The sequence below is a fragment of the Ambystoma mexicanum genome, chromosome 6q (assembly GCF_040938575.1).
Source record: "Ambystoma mexicanum isolate Mex_15411 chromosome 6q, UKY_AmexF1_1, whole genome shotgun sequence".
NCBI lineage: Eukaryota > Metazoa > Chordata > Amphibia > Caudata > Ambystomatidae > Ambystoma > Ambystoma mexicanum.
In genome coordinates this window covers 524933063-524947984 of record NC_090937.1, presented here as the reverse complement: position 1 = coordinate 524947984, position 14922 = coordinate 524933063, and positions in this window count along the sequence as shown.

Below are 14922 nucleotides of genomic sequence, written 5' to 3'. Positions count from 1 at the left end.
CAAAGGTGGAAGAGCCACAAGTGGTGGCCGTGGTGGATCCGGTAGGGGACGTGGTCGTTACTTGCAGGGTGAGCCTGTCCCCCCATGTGTGGAGGACCAGTCAAGGGCACCCATAATCCCCCCCCTCCTGTTGAGGCTGATGTGGCTGACACCATCCATGCTCAGCCCTTGTTGGACCAGCCCATTGTGGCACCAGACCTGGCTGACTCCATGGCTGACTTCCAGGTCAGCAGGCCTATGACACGTGCGCTGGTGCACGTTGATGTCACCATGCAACGTGCATCTGGGGCAGCAAGGTCATCTGCTGCACCAAGTAGGCAGGGCGGAGAGGCTGCAGGGGCAGCTGCGGCTCCATCCACCCCAGCCCTCACACACCCAGCCCGGACAGTGTCGGTCCTAGTCCATGCTGCTGACATTCCCCCTGACACCATCACACTAGAGCCAATGCCTGTACCAACTCCCATGCTGAGTGTGCAATCCCACACTCCTGATACAGAGTCCACCAGGGCTCCTGCCCCTAGTGTCCAGAGCGGCGCAGGACACTCAGGATCACCACCACCTTCCAAGCGGAAGAGGAATAGTGCTCGTCCGGCACAGGCTGATGCCCCAGACACGGCTACACAGTCCGGCCCATCCAGGAAGCCCAGCTTCACGATGACGAACTGAATGCACTTGTCGAGTATGTGTCCGCACATGACAACGAGATGGTCATTGTTGCAGGATCCAAGACCACACCTGCACAACGCCAGGCACACTGGCAGACCGTTGTGGACATCGTAAGTGCCCTTGGAATCGTGAGGCGCACAGCCAATGATTGCAATAAGCGCTGGAATGACCTAAAGCGCAGGGCAAAGAGTAAGCTGGCCTCAAGTCATGCCGCAACTCTAGTGACTAGAGGTGGGTCTCCAGTAGTAGACATGGAACTCACTCCACATGAGTCAGTCACTGGGACCTACGTCACGGAGGAACAGATCCAAGGCGTGGGAGATTTGGCTGATTACGAGGCATTGTCCGGTGAGTGCACATGCATGTGTGTGTCATCCATGTGCATGGTGTGTGTGAGGGCTTCTGTTTGTGTGACAGGTGAGAGTGTGTGCGCCTGAGTCGTATGGGTCAGCCATGTGCTTCATGCAATACATCCTGCGCAGCTGCATTTGGCCATAGCAGTATCCCTTCTGCCAACAGTAGACATCTAGCCCAACTGCACGCCAGTTGCCCTTGAAGTGTCACCTTGCCACAACATTGTTGCTTGATTTTTCACTGTTCATTTAGTCAGATTGTTTGCATTCCACCACTATTACTAGGCATGTCGCAGTCCTCTAGTCACATGTCTGACATGGCTATGGTAAAGTGGAGTGACTTTGTTACCTGGATATCATTTGTACAAACATGTCCCTGTGCAATTGCACCATTTCGGACTGGCAGCTCCAGGTGAAGAATCTGAACTGTTTGAATTAGAAAAGCTATTACATGCGGGAACTGGACTGAATGAATAGGTGCTGCCCTCCTCTCCATCTTCACTCAATAGCAATGGTACATGCCATCTGTGTGATGGCATGTGTGTTTCACCTGCCAATCACAGGCCAATGTGTGATGCCACTGCCAGGCAGCATGCAGAAAATGTGTTCATCTTCCATCTTGGTGTCATCAGTGTGTGCCATTTGCCTGCCCTTCATACGCAGTGAGGGTGCATGCATGGGAGGGTTTTAGTAATGTGGGACATGTGTCAAACAAGTACTGCTTCTCTTGCATCTCAGCCCTCATTGTGTGCCATGGTGCTAATGCCTGTTTCCATTTCTTTGTTTTCATGTCTTTGCAGGGGAAGACGCACCTGATACTGCTGGGGTTGTGGAGATGGTGCAGACCCAGGAGGGGTCCGAGGGCTGACCAACCACCAGTGAGGGACGTGGTGTGGTGGTGGGTGAGAACCCACAAGTGCTGCAGGTCGTGCTCTCAAGGGGTGTCTCTGGCTGCACCTCCCCCGAGCTGTACTCAGGAGTTGATTCGGATGAGACCTACGTGCCGTCGCAGGTGAGTGTTCCAGGGAGGGATTCTGTTCTCTCTCACCCACCTGCACCAGGGTCAGAACCCTCAATGGGGATGTCAGTGTTGGCAGCTACGCCTTTGGTGGTTACGGATGCAGGGTCACACTCCGCGACATCTGATCCTGTTCCTGGGCCAGCAGATCAGAGGGGGAATGCAGTCCTGCAGCCTCAGGCAGTGCCGGCACAGCAAGGCGCAGTTCGCCTTGCCCCAGACAGGTGTGGTGCCCGCCGACGTGGTGGCCGTACGCCACCTGGCAATAACGCATGGGAGAAATCCATTTACGGTATGGCAACCCAACAGGCAGCATCATCCGAGATGATGGCTCAGGCCATGGATAGGGTGGCCACTTCCATTGTCCCCCCTGAAAGGCTGATGGAGCGACTAGAGCAGGCAACCGACTCCATCTGCCAGTCACACAGGGAGGACATGTTGGGGTCCAACAGGGACAGGCGGGCGGCACTGGCGACTCTGCAGGAGGCCATCTCCATTGAGTCCCAGGGCCAAAGGGAAGCCCTGAGGCAGGAGCTCCTTCATCTCAGGACGACTCTTGTTGAGCTTGAGGCTTCAACACACCAAAGTACAGAACAGCAGCTGGAGCGTCTCACCGGTACGCTCTCAGCTGAGATGCAGGCAACGAGGGCGGAGGTCCGGGCATCCCGTGAGTTGTTGCATGGGGACCTCCGCACACTCATCCTCCAGAACCAGACCTACCACACCCGCATGCTTGCAGCCATGGAGGAGCAGACTAGGGCCTTGCGTGGGCTGCCTCCCATAGTGCAACCACCTCCGGATGCAGCTGCACAGGGTGATAATAGCGACAGCAGTGATACTCCCATAATAGAGTAGCCGTGTGGGCCATGAGCCCATGGAGGTGTTTTTTTTTCCCAGGATCCACGCAGGTGGGTTCTGGTGTGCATCCTGTCCTCGGACCTCCTGGGTGGCCTCCCCAAACCCCCCGGGCCCTTCAATGGCCATTTTTTATTTTTTTTAATTTTAATTTTTATTTTCCTTTTTATTTATTTTATTCCCAATTTTTTTGGGACGATTTGTTGGCTTCCGTGGTTCCTGTGGGCATACGCTGCATTGTGGCTGGGCACATGCAGGCTTGTAATGTATTTGGTTCAGATGCTTGGGTTTGAGTCACACACACCCCTCCTGCTTCCCGTTTCCATGGGCTTGCAAAGGGTGTGCCCAAGTGACAGTGAATTACACAGTGACGTTGGACTCCCATGAGCTGTGTGGGCAGTCTGTAGTCAATACTGTGTATACATTCCTAGTGCATATTGCTGTTGTGTTGTACACTGCATGTTGCATTGATGTGTAACTCATCTTCTGTGTCTACCTCCCAATTTGCATGTCCCTTCCGCATGTCTACACAAGGACCTCTATTCTGGAGATGTGGTCCATGTTGGCAGCAGTGCACCTACAACTCTACATGGCGCCAACACTGCACAGTTGGTAGTGGTGGGAGTGCAGGCATTTCCAGGTGGTGAGACTACTAATATTTAACATTAGTGATGTCATGTTAATGGTAGTACGTGCTCAAGTTTGTTGTTGGTCCGGCATTACTGTAAGCATTTCAGGTGTTGCAAGTATCTAATAGGGACACTGTACATTGTGACAAAAGTGTCATGTTGTGGGGATTACTTTGTTTATCTGCAAATAGCATGACATGGCACGGTGTGTGGTGTGGCGGTACTGGGGTTGGGTTGGCTGACATGGCACTGTCCTCTTGTTGCATTTTGCAAGTGGGTATTCATTTTAGCTGCTTGAATGTGTAACTTCACAAAACTGCATTGGTGGTGTCTGTGTGGGTAGGGATGCACACATTGTGACACTTCCAGGTGAACAATCTCAGGCTGATATGGTTCTCACGGTTCTTTCTCCAGACATTCAGGGTCAGTGTCAGGTTGAGTCATCATTGATTGTCAGATGGAATGTGCCAGGGCAGTGTGCACTCCACAGGGGTGTGATTTCTATGTGAAGTAATTAGCCACTAGCTGTGTACGGGCTGCCTCCCCCTGTGCCCTTCCCCCTCCCATGCGCAGCGGCTGTGCATGTGGTTGGGGATGGGGGGGCACCACCATGTCCACGGCCAGGCCCCGGCGTGTTGCAACGTTGTGCAGGACACATGCTGCCACTATGATCCTGCACAGTACTGGGGGAGCGTACAACAGCTGCCCGCCAGAACGGTCAAGGGAGCGAAAGCGTGACTTCAGCACTCCGAATGTGCGCTCCACTATGCCCCGGGTTGTAATGTGGCCTGCGTTATATCTTACCTGGGGTGGCGTGGTGGGGTTCCGAATTGGCGTCATCATGTGGGGGCTGAGAGGGTAGGCACTGTCCCCTGTGGAGGTGGTGATTGGTATCATTGGTGGGGTTGTGACCTTGCTCAGTATCTGACATGCATGCATGTGCAGTGGCATTCATACTCACCAAGCAGCCATGTATCGCCATGCCGCCCAGCTTCTAGGTCCCGGCTTAGGGTGGACATTCGGTAAATGAAGCTGTCGTGGGTGGACCCGGGATAGTTGGCATATACTGAGGTGATGATTCCCTTGGCATTACATACTACCTGCACGTTGATGGAATGCCAGTGCTTGCGGTTCCTATAGATGTGCTCTGATGCCCTGGGGGGACGTAGAGCCACATGGGTGCAGTCGATGGCACCTAGCACTTTGGGGAATCGTGCCACAGCGTAGAAATCCAGGGCGGCAGCATGCCTTTCTGCAGGGGTTCTGGGCAGGTATATGTGCCTGCGGACTGATGGGCGTGCAGTGATGATGTTCAAGACCTGGTGTAGGCAGTGTGACTGGGTGGCCTGTGATACACCACCCACAATGGCACTTGTCCGCTGAAATGATCCAGTGGCTAAGAAGTGCAGTACATTGAGGACCTTCTCCAGGGGGCTGAGTGCTTGGGAGCACAGGGTGGGTGATGTGAGGTCATCCTCCCACTCACTCATCAGGTCCAGTATGATGTGTGGTGGAAACCTGTACCTCCCATGCACCTGGTCATCAGGCATCCCGAAAAGGCTGGTTCTGGGTGTGAATATTCTGGCCCTGACTATCCTCCTCCTCCTCCTCCTCCTTTGGTAGGCCACGCCCACTGCTGCTAGGAACGGTATGTTCATCTTGGGTCTGAGCTTGTTATTTTTTTAACGCGCAAATTAATGCGTCGCGCGTGTTGTAGGCGAGCGTGTGACCCGCGCACCCCTGAAATCCAGTACCCAGTCCAATAGCGTGTGGAAATTCCCGTGCACACCGGGATACAGGTGCGCTGACGTACTTGCGTGTGTAAGTGTCCGCGCACACCTGATATACACGTACATAGGCCAATCGCGTGTACGCGCACTTTTGTCCAATTACACGCGATGACACCCTGACGTGCTGTCCAATTACACGCAATGAGACTCTGCCGTGCTGTCCAATTACACGCGATGACACTCTGACGTGCAGTCTTTCCACGTGTGCTCTGTCATCACGTGCTGTGTGGGAAACACCCGTGCGGGTCACGTCACAGACGCGCTTACGCGCTAAGGGCCTTTCCTCGGTTTTCACGCTGACGTGCAGGATTTTCACGTGCCAAATCACTCCGTACCAAGCTGGCCACGCGTAAGCACACGGAAGACCACGCTCCTGCCCAGAAGGCCGAACTACTGCCCCCAAGAGCCCCGAGCACGCTCCCACCTGCCATCTGCTGCTGCCTGACTGCCTGCTGCCCACGTGCACTGCCATTTGCTGCCTGCACATCAGCCAGGGGTGCTGTTGCTGTGACCACCCCTGCTGGAACCGAAGACTCCCGACTGGAATTCCATCGCTCCACAGCCCAGCCCCAGGACCCAGTTGCCCACCCACTCCTGCCTCTGGGGTTGTCATGTCGGGGCAAACACCATCTGTGACCACTGACAACCCCCGGCCAGAGAGGCAGAGGGGCACCAGCTTCAGTGCCACCGAAGTTGGTGTCCTGGTGGAGCAAGTCCTGGGGCAGTATGATGCTCTCTTCGGAAGTTCCCGCGGCGACAAGGAAGGACGGACTCGGATCTGGACTGACATCGTGACTGCCATCAACGCGGAGGGGGTGGCAGTCCGGGACTTACAACATGTCAGGAAGCGCTGGGAGGACTTCAGGTCCAGGACCCTGAACAAGGCCCGGCGCCTCTTGAAGGCAGCGGATGCCAAGGGGCGCCGGGGCCACTTGTCGGAAGAACAGATGGGGGTCCTGGAACGCATATCCCCAGCGCTCCACGTCCAGGTCCTAGAGAAGCAGACCCGTCTGGAGTCGAGCGGTGAGTGTACATGCATCCTGATTGTGAGCAGTGCGTGTGGTGATTATTCGGCATTGTGCCGGTTGCACATCTTTTTGTATGGGGTCGAGTATGGGTGGGGGTGTACAGGGCTGTGGGTCTGACACATGCAAGGGCTGTAATGTGTGAGACATGGATGGTGCTTGTGTGTGTGGGCTTGCATGGCAAATGCAGTTGTGCGTGCACACATGTTTGGATGAATGTGTATGTAAGTAGACATGTCCGTGATGTCAGGCATGTATGTTGTTTTCGGCTGCATGTATGAGCACTGTGTACATGTGCATGTGTATGTATTTGTCAAGGGTGCAACAGTGATGCAACATGGATGCATGTGACAGCGGTATGTGGAAGCCTGATTGGCAGATGTGACATGGATGCCCGTCTGAACAGTGCAACACTTGGCAGAGGTGTAGACATGCATGCAAGTGTGGTGGTGTGTGTACATGTGTGGTGCACTTCCTGTGTTGCATGTGATGTCTGGCTCCCCTTTGGCTGCTGATGCTGTTGTATGTGTAGGGATGGTGGTGGCAGTTGCGATATGGCTGTGGTATGACTCATGTGTGTGAGTTGCAATGACATGTGTGTTGGGGATTGTGATGACATGTCTGAGGTTTGCCAATGCCACTCATGTGCAACTGTCATGCGTGTATGTGTCCATTGTACAGTGCCCTGATGCCTGTGTTTTGTTTCTCCCTGTCTGCAGCGTCAACTGATGAAGAGGGCGGAGAAGGTGCTGTGGAGCACAGCGGCGGGGATCCGACCGCCAGCCGGAGACGCAAGGCCCGGCTCCCCTCCCGTGTTGTCATCTCGTCGGGGAGTGAGGAGTCCGGTGCCGCGTCCCAGGCCGCAGCTGCCGGGAGGAGGTCCAAGAGGCGGAGGTTGCAGTTGGACTCCTCGGCAGCAGAAGGGGTAGCTGGGACCCCACAGGGCCCAACAGGGGAAGACGGCACGGAGTCATCCAGGTTGGTGGGGGGTTTGGTGGAGGAGGGGGCCTTGCAAGCACCAGAGACGGGGTCTGGAGGTGGGGATCCCACTGGTGCTAGTGGTGCAGTGCAGGACCAGGGACAGGAGGCAGCACAGGCGGCCGCGGAGGTGCCTGTGTGCAATCCTGTCCCCGATCCTGTCCCTGCATCATCTTGCACCAGCAGGGATGCCTACGTCCAGACCCGTTTTCAGGCAGGGGATGAGCTGACATCAACTGGCCTTCCTCTGCCTGCGGACGTGGCCATCCAGGTCCGGGTTGAGCCTGTCCTGGCTGGTGTGGCGTTGCGTCAACGGGCCATGCGAAGTGACCTGCAATCTTTTCATGGAGAGACTGCACGTCATCTCGAATGGCTCTTTGACCACGTCAGCCTGCTGGGACACGTCACCCAGGCCGGATTCCTCCATCTGATGGGGCTTGCTCCGACCCCCTCCTCAACTGGACCCCCTACGCGCCAGTCGTCCTCTGTGCCATCTTCCCACCCATCAGTCACCTGGGTGCCCTGTGGAGCTGCCTCTGACGGTGCGGCCAGGCTGGTGGAGGAGGCATCCCTGCCACAGTCGGGAGTCGGAGGTCCAGCAGGGGTGGCCACATCAACAACTGCACCCCAGCCGGCGGAGGATGTGCAGGCAGCAGGAGGCAGTGCACGGGCAGAGGCAGAGCAGCAGCAGCAGCAACATGGTGGGAGACATGAAGGCTCGGGGCTTTCGACATCGGAGGGGCAGGCGTCGGCCGGAGGGCAGGGGGACCCAGGACAGAGAGTGTCTTCCGTGTGGCAGCGGTTGGGCCACGCCTTAGGTGCGGAGCGGCGGCGGGCGGAAGAGGCGCGGCTCACAATGGTCAGGGCGGAGAACTCCATGCGGAGGGCCACGAGGCGGGCCGAGTGCCTCGAGGCAATCCGCAGGGGGTTGGAGGAGGACACAGCGTCGTCCCTGCGGACCCTCGGGGCCATGGAACTAGACCGCCTCTGGGACATCGAACAGGAGTTCGATGATGCCCTGGCCCGGGACACCACGGAGTGAGCTGCTGGACTAGCCCGCCGCCTTTGTATATAGTTCTTTAGTTTTAGGTTTCCTTTCTTTCTTATTATGATTTGGAGTCGACGGACACTGCTCCACTTTTTGTATATAGTTGATTTTTAGGTAGGTTTTTTAGTAGGTTTCCTTTGTTCGGTTGGGCTCATGGACCCTTGGTAGTTTTTTACATAGTTCTTTATTGCATGGAGATTTTTTAACTTTTGACTTTGGGCAAATATTTTTTGGATTCTGATTTGCAGTTTTGTGTTTTTATACGGACATGCAGCTTTTTTTTTCTCATTCACATTGTAGTTTGTTTTCTTTCTTTAGCATTCTTTATTTTTTTCTATACAATTTTGTTTCCATACTTCACTGTGTGGTATCATCTCATTGGTTTCATGCATGTCATGTTGTGTGTTTTCCCATTCAATTGCAACCATTGTGTGTGACGGAAATGGGTTCATTAGCTTAATGAACATTGGGGGTGTAACATGTGATTTCCATTTCCATGTGGGTGAATGGGTTACTTGGTAGGGCTTTTTGGCTGTGGAGGCTGTCCATTACGCACATGATTGGGGATTGTGAGGACCTGGTGGGGGCTGCCCATGGTGGCTGGGGGGTGGGGGTGGTGGGAGACATGAGTGGGGGCCTGGGGGAGGGTGACCCTGGATGCTGGGGGGTGGGGGGGGTGGTAGACATGAGTGGGGGCCTGGTGGAGGGTGACCCTGGATGCTGGGGGGTGGGGGTGGTGGTAGACATGAGTGGGGGCCTGGTGGAGGCTGCCCTGCACTGCTGGGGGGTGGGGGTGGTGGGTGACATGAGTGGGGGCCTGGTGGAGGGTGACCCTGCACTGCTGGGGGTGGGGGTGGTGGTAGACATGAGTGGGGGCCTGGGGGAGGGTAACCCTGGATGCTGGGGGATGGGGGTGGTGGGAGACATGAGTGGGGGCCTGGTGGAGGCTGCTCCTGGTGGCTGGGGGGTGGGGGTGGTGGGAGACATGAGTGGGGGCCTGGTGGAGGCTGCCCATGGTGGCAGGGGGGTGGGGGTGGTGGGAGACATGAGTGGGGGCCTGGTGGAGGTTGCCCCTGGTGGCTGGGGGGTGGGGGTGGTGGGAGACATGAGTGGGGGCCTGGTGGAGGCTGCCAATGGTGGCAGGGGGGTGGGGGTGGTGGTCGACATGAGTGGGGGCCTGGTGGAGGCTGCCCATGGTGGCAGGGGGTGGGGGTGGTGGGAGACATGAGTGGGGGCCTGGTGGAGGCTGCCCCTGCACTGCTGGGGGTTGGGGTGGTAGGAGACATGAGTGGGGGCCTGGTGGAGGGTGATCCTGGATGCTGGGGGGTGGGGGTGGTGGGAGACATGAGTGGGGGCCTGGGGGAGGGTGACCCTGCACTGCTGGGGGGTGGGGGTGGTGGTAGACATGAGTGGGGGCCTGGTGGAGGGTGACCCTGGATGCTGGGGGGTGGGGGTGGTGGGAGACATGAGTGGGGGCCTGGGGGAGGGTGACCCTGGATGCTGGGGGGTGGGGGTGGTGGTAGACATGAGTGGGGGCCTGGTGGAGGCTGCCCCTGCACTGCTGGGGGGTGGGGGTGGTGGGAGACATGAGTGGGGGCCTGGTGGAGGCTGCCCATGGTGGCAGGGGGGTGGGGGTGGTGGTCGACATGAGTGGGGGCCTGGTGGAGGCTGCCCCTGCACTGCTGGGGGGTGGTGGGGGACATGAGTGGGGGCCTGGGGGAGGGTGACCCTGGATGCTGGGGGGTGGGGTTGGTGGGAGACATGAGTGGGGGCCTGGTGGAGGCTGCCCCTGGTGGCTGGGGGGTGGGGGTGGTGGGAGACATGAGTGGGGGCCTGGTGGAGGCTGCCCATGGTGGCAGGGGGGTGGGGGTGGTGGGAGACATGAGTGGGGGCCTGGTGGAGGGTGACCCTGGATGCTGGGGGGTGGGGGTGGTGGTAGACATGAGTGGGGGCCTGGTGGAGGCTGTCCCTGCACTGCTGGGGGGTGGGGGTGGTGGGAGACATGAGTGGGGGCCTGGTGGAGGCTGCCCATGGTGGCAGGGGGGTGGGGGTGGTGGGAGACATGAGTGGGGGCCTGGTGGAGGGTGACCCTGGATGCTGGGGGGTGGGGGTGGTGGTAGACATGAGTGGGGGCCTGGTGGAGGCTGTCCCTGCACTGCTGGGGGGTGGGGGTGGTGGGAGACATGAGTGGGGGCCTGGTGGAGGGTGACCCTGCACTGCTGGGAGGTGGGGGTGATGGTAGATATGAGTGAGGGCCTGGTGGAGGGTGAACCTGGATGCAGGGGGGTGGGGGTGGTGGGAGACATGAGTGGGGGCCTGGTGGAGGCTGTCCCTGCACTGCTGGGGGGTGGGGGTGGTGGGAGACATGAGTGGGGGCCTGGTGGAGGGTGACCCTGCACTGCTGGGAGGTGGGGGTGGTGGTAGACATGAGTGGGGGCCTGGTGGAGGGTGAACCTGGATGCTGGGGGGTGGGGGTGGTGGGAGACATGAGTGGGGGCCTGGGGGAGGGTGACCCTGGATGCTGGGGGGTGGGGGTGGTGGTAGACATGAGTGGGGGCCTGGTGGAGGCTGCCCCTGCACTGCTGGGGGGTGGGGGTGGTGGGAGACATGAGTGGGGGCCTGGTGGAGGCTGCCTATGGTGGCAGGGGGGTGGGGGTGGTGGTCGACATGAGTGGGGGCCTGGTGGAGGCTGCCCATGGTGGCAGGGGGGTGGGGGTGGTGGGAGACATGAGTGGGGGCCTGGTGGAGGGTGACCCTGCACTGCTGGGGGGTGGGGTGGTGGGAGACATGAGTGGGGGCCTGGTGGAGGGTGATCCTGCACTGCTGGTGGGTGGGGGTGGTGGTAGACATGAGTGGTGGCCTGGTGGAGGGTGACCCTGGATGCTGGGGGGTGGGGGCGGTGGGAGACATGAGTGGGGGCCTGGTGGAGGCTGCCCCTGCACTCCTGGGGGGTGGGGGTGGTGGGAGACATGAGTGGGGGCCTGGTGGAGGGTGACCCTGGATGCTGGGGGGTGGGGGTGGTGGGAGACATGAGTGGGGGCCTGGTGGAGATTGACCCTGGATGCTGGGGGGTTTGGGTGGTGGGAGACATGAGTGGGGGCCTGGTGGAGGCTGCCCCTGCACTGCTGGGGGGTGGGGGTGGTGGTAGACATGAGTGGAAGCCTGGTGGAGGGTGACCCTGGATGCTGGGGGGTGGGGGTTGTGGGAGACATGAGTGGGGGCCTGGTGGAGGCTGCCCCTGCACTGCTGGGGGGTGGGGGTGGTGGTAGACATGAGTGGGGGCCTGGTGGAGGCTGCCCCTGCACTGCTGGGGGGTGGGGGTGGTGGGAGACATGAGTGTGGGCCTGGTGGAGGCTGCCCCTGGTGCCTGGGGGGTGGGGGTGGTGGGAGACATGAGTGGGGGCCTGGTGGAGGCTGCCCATGGTGGCAGGGGGGTGGGGGTGGTGGGAGACATGCATTGTTGATCAGTAGTGCAAGGTGACATGTGGGTTGGCTGGGGGGCATGCCCATGGTGGATGGGCTGCCTGCGGGACATGAGCATGGGTGCAGGGTAGTCCCCCGTGGTGTGGGCTGCCTGCAGGGTCCATGGAGGTTGTGGAGCGTACACCTGGGAGGGCCCACACGGCCAATTCACGTGTGGTACTCCCCAGAACCCCTGAAATACACGTACCCTGATGAAATCGCATGTGGAACTTCCCGCGCACCCCTGAAATACACGTAACCTGCTGAAATCGCGTGTGGAACTTCCCGCGCACCCCTGATATACACGTACCCTGCTGAAATCGCGTGTGGAAATTCCCGCGCACCCCTGAAATACACGTTCCCTGCTCGCACAGGGCCAATCGCGTGTGGAACTTCCCGCGCACCCCTGAAATACACGTACCCTGATGAAATCGCGTGTGGAACTTCCCGCGCACCCCTGAAATACACGTACCCTGCTGAAATCGCGTGTGGAAATTCCCGCGCACCCCTGAAATACACGTACCCTGCTCGCACTGGGCCAATCGCGTGTGGAACTTCCCGCGCACCCCTGAAATCGCACGTACCCTGCTGAAATCGCTTGTGGAACTTCCCGCGCACCCCTGAAATACACATACCCTGCTGAAATCGCGTGTGGAACTTCCCGCGCACCCCTGAAATACACGTACCCTGCTGAAATCGCGTGTGGAAATTCCCGCGCACCCCTGAAATACACGTACCCCGCTCGCACTGGGCCAATCGCGTGTGGAACTTCCCGCGCACCCCTGAAATACACGTACCCTGCTGAAATCGCGTGTGGAACTTCCCGCGCACCCCTGAAATCCACGTACCCGGCCAAATCGCGTGTGAGACTTCCCGCGCACCCCGGTATACACGCACACGTATTTTTTGTCAGCGGGTGTCCGTGTTTGTGGGTACCCCTTTGCACGTCATTTGTCCTGGAGGGCCACAGTATAGGACATTCATCATGGCAGTATATAGGTGCTATTTGTTGGCGCACCTTTTGGCGCACATTTCTTACAGCCGCAGAGGCGCTACCGCCTGCTTTCTTGTGGCGGTCGTGTTTGTGCCTGTGCGCTGGTTTGAGCGTGCGCTTTTTTGCCCTATTCTATTCCATGAATACGTGTTGTAGGCGAGCGTGTGGGCGTTCCGCGCACTTGTGCCCTGTACTTCCCCCGTGACGCCCACGTTTTGGCAAGTTGTTCCCCATTCCGAGTGTTACGCCCGTGTTCCGCCTACTTTTGTTGCGTGCGCCGCGCTATGTGCGAATTTCGCTGTGGCCTGTGCGATTTTCGCTGTGACCTGGCGCACGCTGTTAGATGGCCTGTGCGCCAATGTGCGCCGCGCACTTTTTTATCGCACATCCGCTGGTTTTCTCGCGCACGGACTTCCATGGATCGACGTGCGCTGCTTTTCGTGCGATTTTCGCACTTGCACTGCGATTTTCGCTATTCCACTGCGATTTGCACGTTTTTGCCCACTTGCGCCGCGCTAATTATTCCATGAATTGGCCTGATAATTGGGTGCCAGCTTTTCGCTATGGGCCAAAAGTAGAAATTAGCTATTTAGTTATTTCTTTTTTGTATGTGTTTGTAAGGAGGTTTGTGTTTGTGAGGTTTTTATGAACGTTTTCTAATATTACAGAATTTTTTAAGTCAACTTCATTTGCAAAATATTTACTTTGGATGTGCTTCATTTCTCTAAGAAGTTCTTTGGCTGTTCCATATATGAAAATGTTATTTAAATTCTGCAGTTCTAGAGCAAGAGTTTTTGCATAAATCAGTCTACATGCAAGATTCCAGGCTAATGAATTTTCTCGCAGTCCAGTGTGGATGCACACTGGGCAGGAGACCATGGTTTGGGAAGTTTTTACTTTACTTTGTCTTTTAGCTTCACATGGTGAATGAGGAATTGTTGTAAAGATTTGAAGGATCGTTGGCGTACATTGCCTATTGAGATGCACGTCCACTTGTACACTGGACAGTTTGAGCAGAAGTAACATTTGGTTGAAAGTTATATGATTTATTTTGCTTTAATGGTGTCTCCTGCCAATTCACACCTTAGCCATTATTGTATATGGCAACATTTTTTGTTCTTGTTTATAAGCGTTTTTATTGAAATATGTTTATGTGCTGCTTGTGTGAATACAATCACCTTCACAAAAGGTTAATTTAGTTAGGTGTTTCATTCTGTATAAAATTAATATAAACAACTTTATTTTTAGTCTAAATGTGCTGTCAATTAGAGCTTGCTGGATTAGATTTCTGTGGTAGTTTTTAAGGGTAGATTGTGACTTTTTTGCTGTCTTTATAAGATTGTTAGGAACTCTACAATGGACTATTTTTTGTAAAAAAGCATTTTTTAGATTGCTTTACTGTGGCTATGTTGACATTGCTACATATTGTGTTAGGTTCATTAGTACATCTGCTTTTGATTGTGTGTTTTTCTTTTACTTTTAGTTTTTGCAAAAGGAGCCTTACTTTTGTAGTGGTGGCTGGCTTAGTTTGTTGAGTGACGTCTAGTTTTGTTTTAATGTTTTCCATACATTGTTTTATAGGTCAATGACTTTATGACTTGTTTCTATTTTGATATGCTGTATTTTTTCTTTGTTTTCTACAGAGTACATTTTTATTAAACATTCTGTTCTGTCTGTTGGGGGAAAAAGAAAGCTTGTGTTAGAAAATTGTGGAATGTTTACGCATGTATTATGCATAGGTTTGTGGGTTTGATTGTACAGATGAATAGAGTGTTGAGTGATTGTTCAGTCAGATGATAGGTGTGGTTGGGAATGTTATAAGAGTAAGAGGCTGTACAGGAGTGATGGGCTTGGGTTAGTGAGTAATGGAGTGGTGGTGTGATTGAATGAGTAGGGACATTATGATGTGTTGAGGAAAACAGTGCTTGGTGTGATATAGTGCATAGGTATAAGGGTTGTGTGGGTGTAATTGAAAAGGGGTGAAGAAGTGTGTGTTTGTGTGTTAATGTGTGTTAGGGATTTGGAATGCACTGAGTTTGGAAGTTGTTGAGTTGGAATTAGGACCTCATGTTGATAGGGGTATGGAACAGTAAAGATGTGAAAT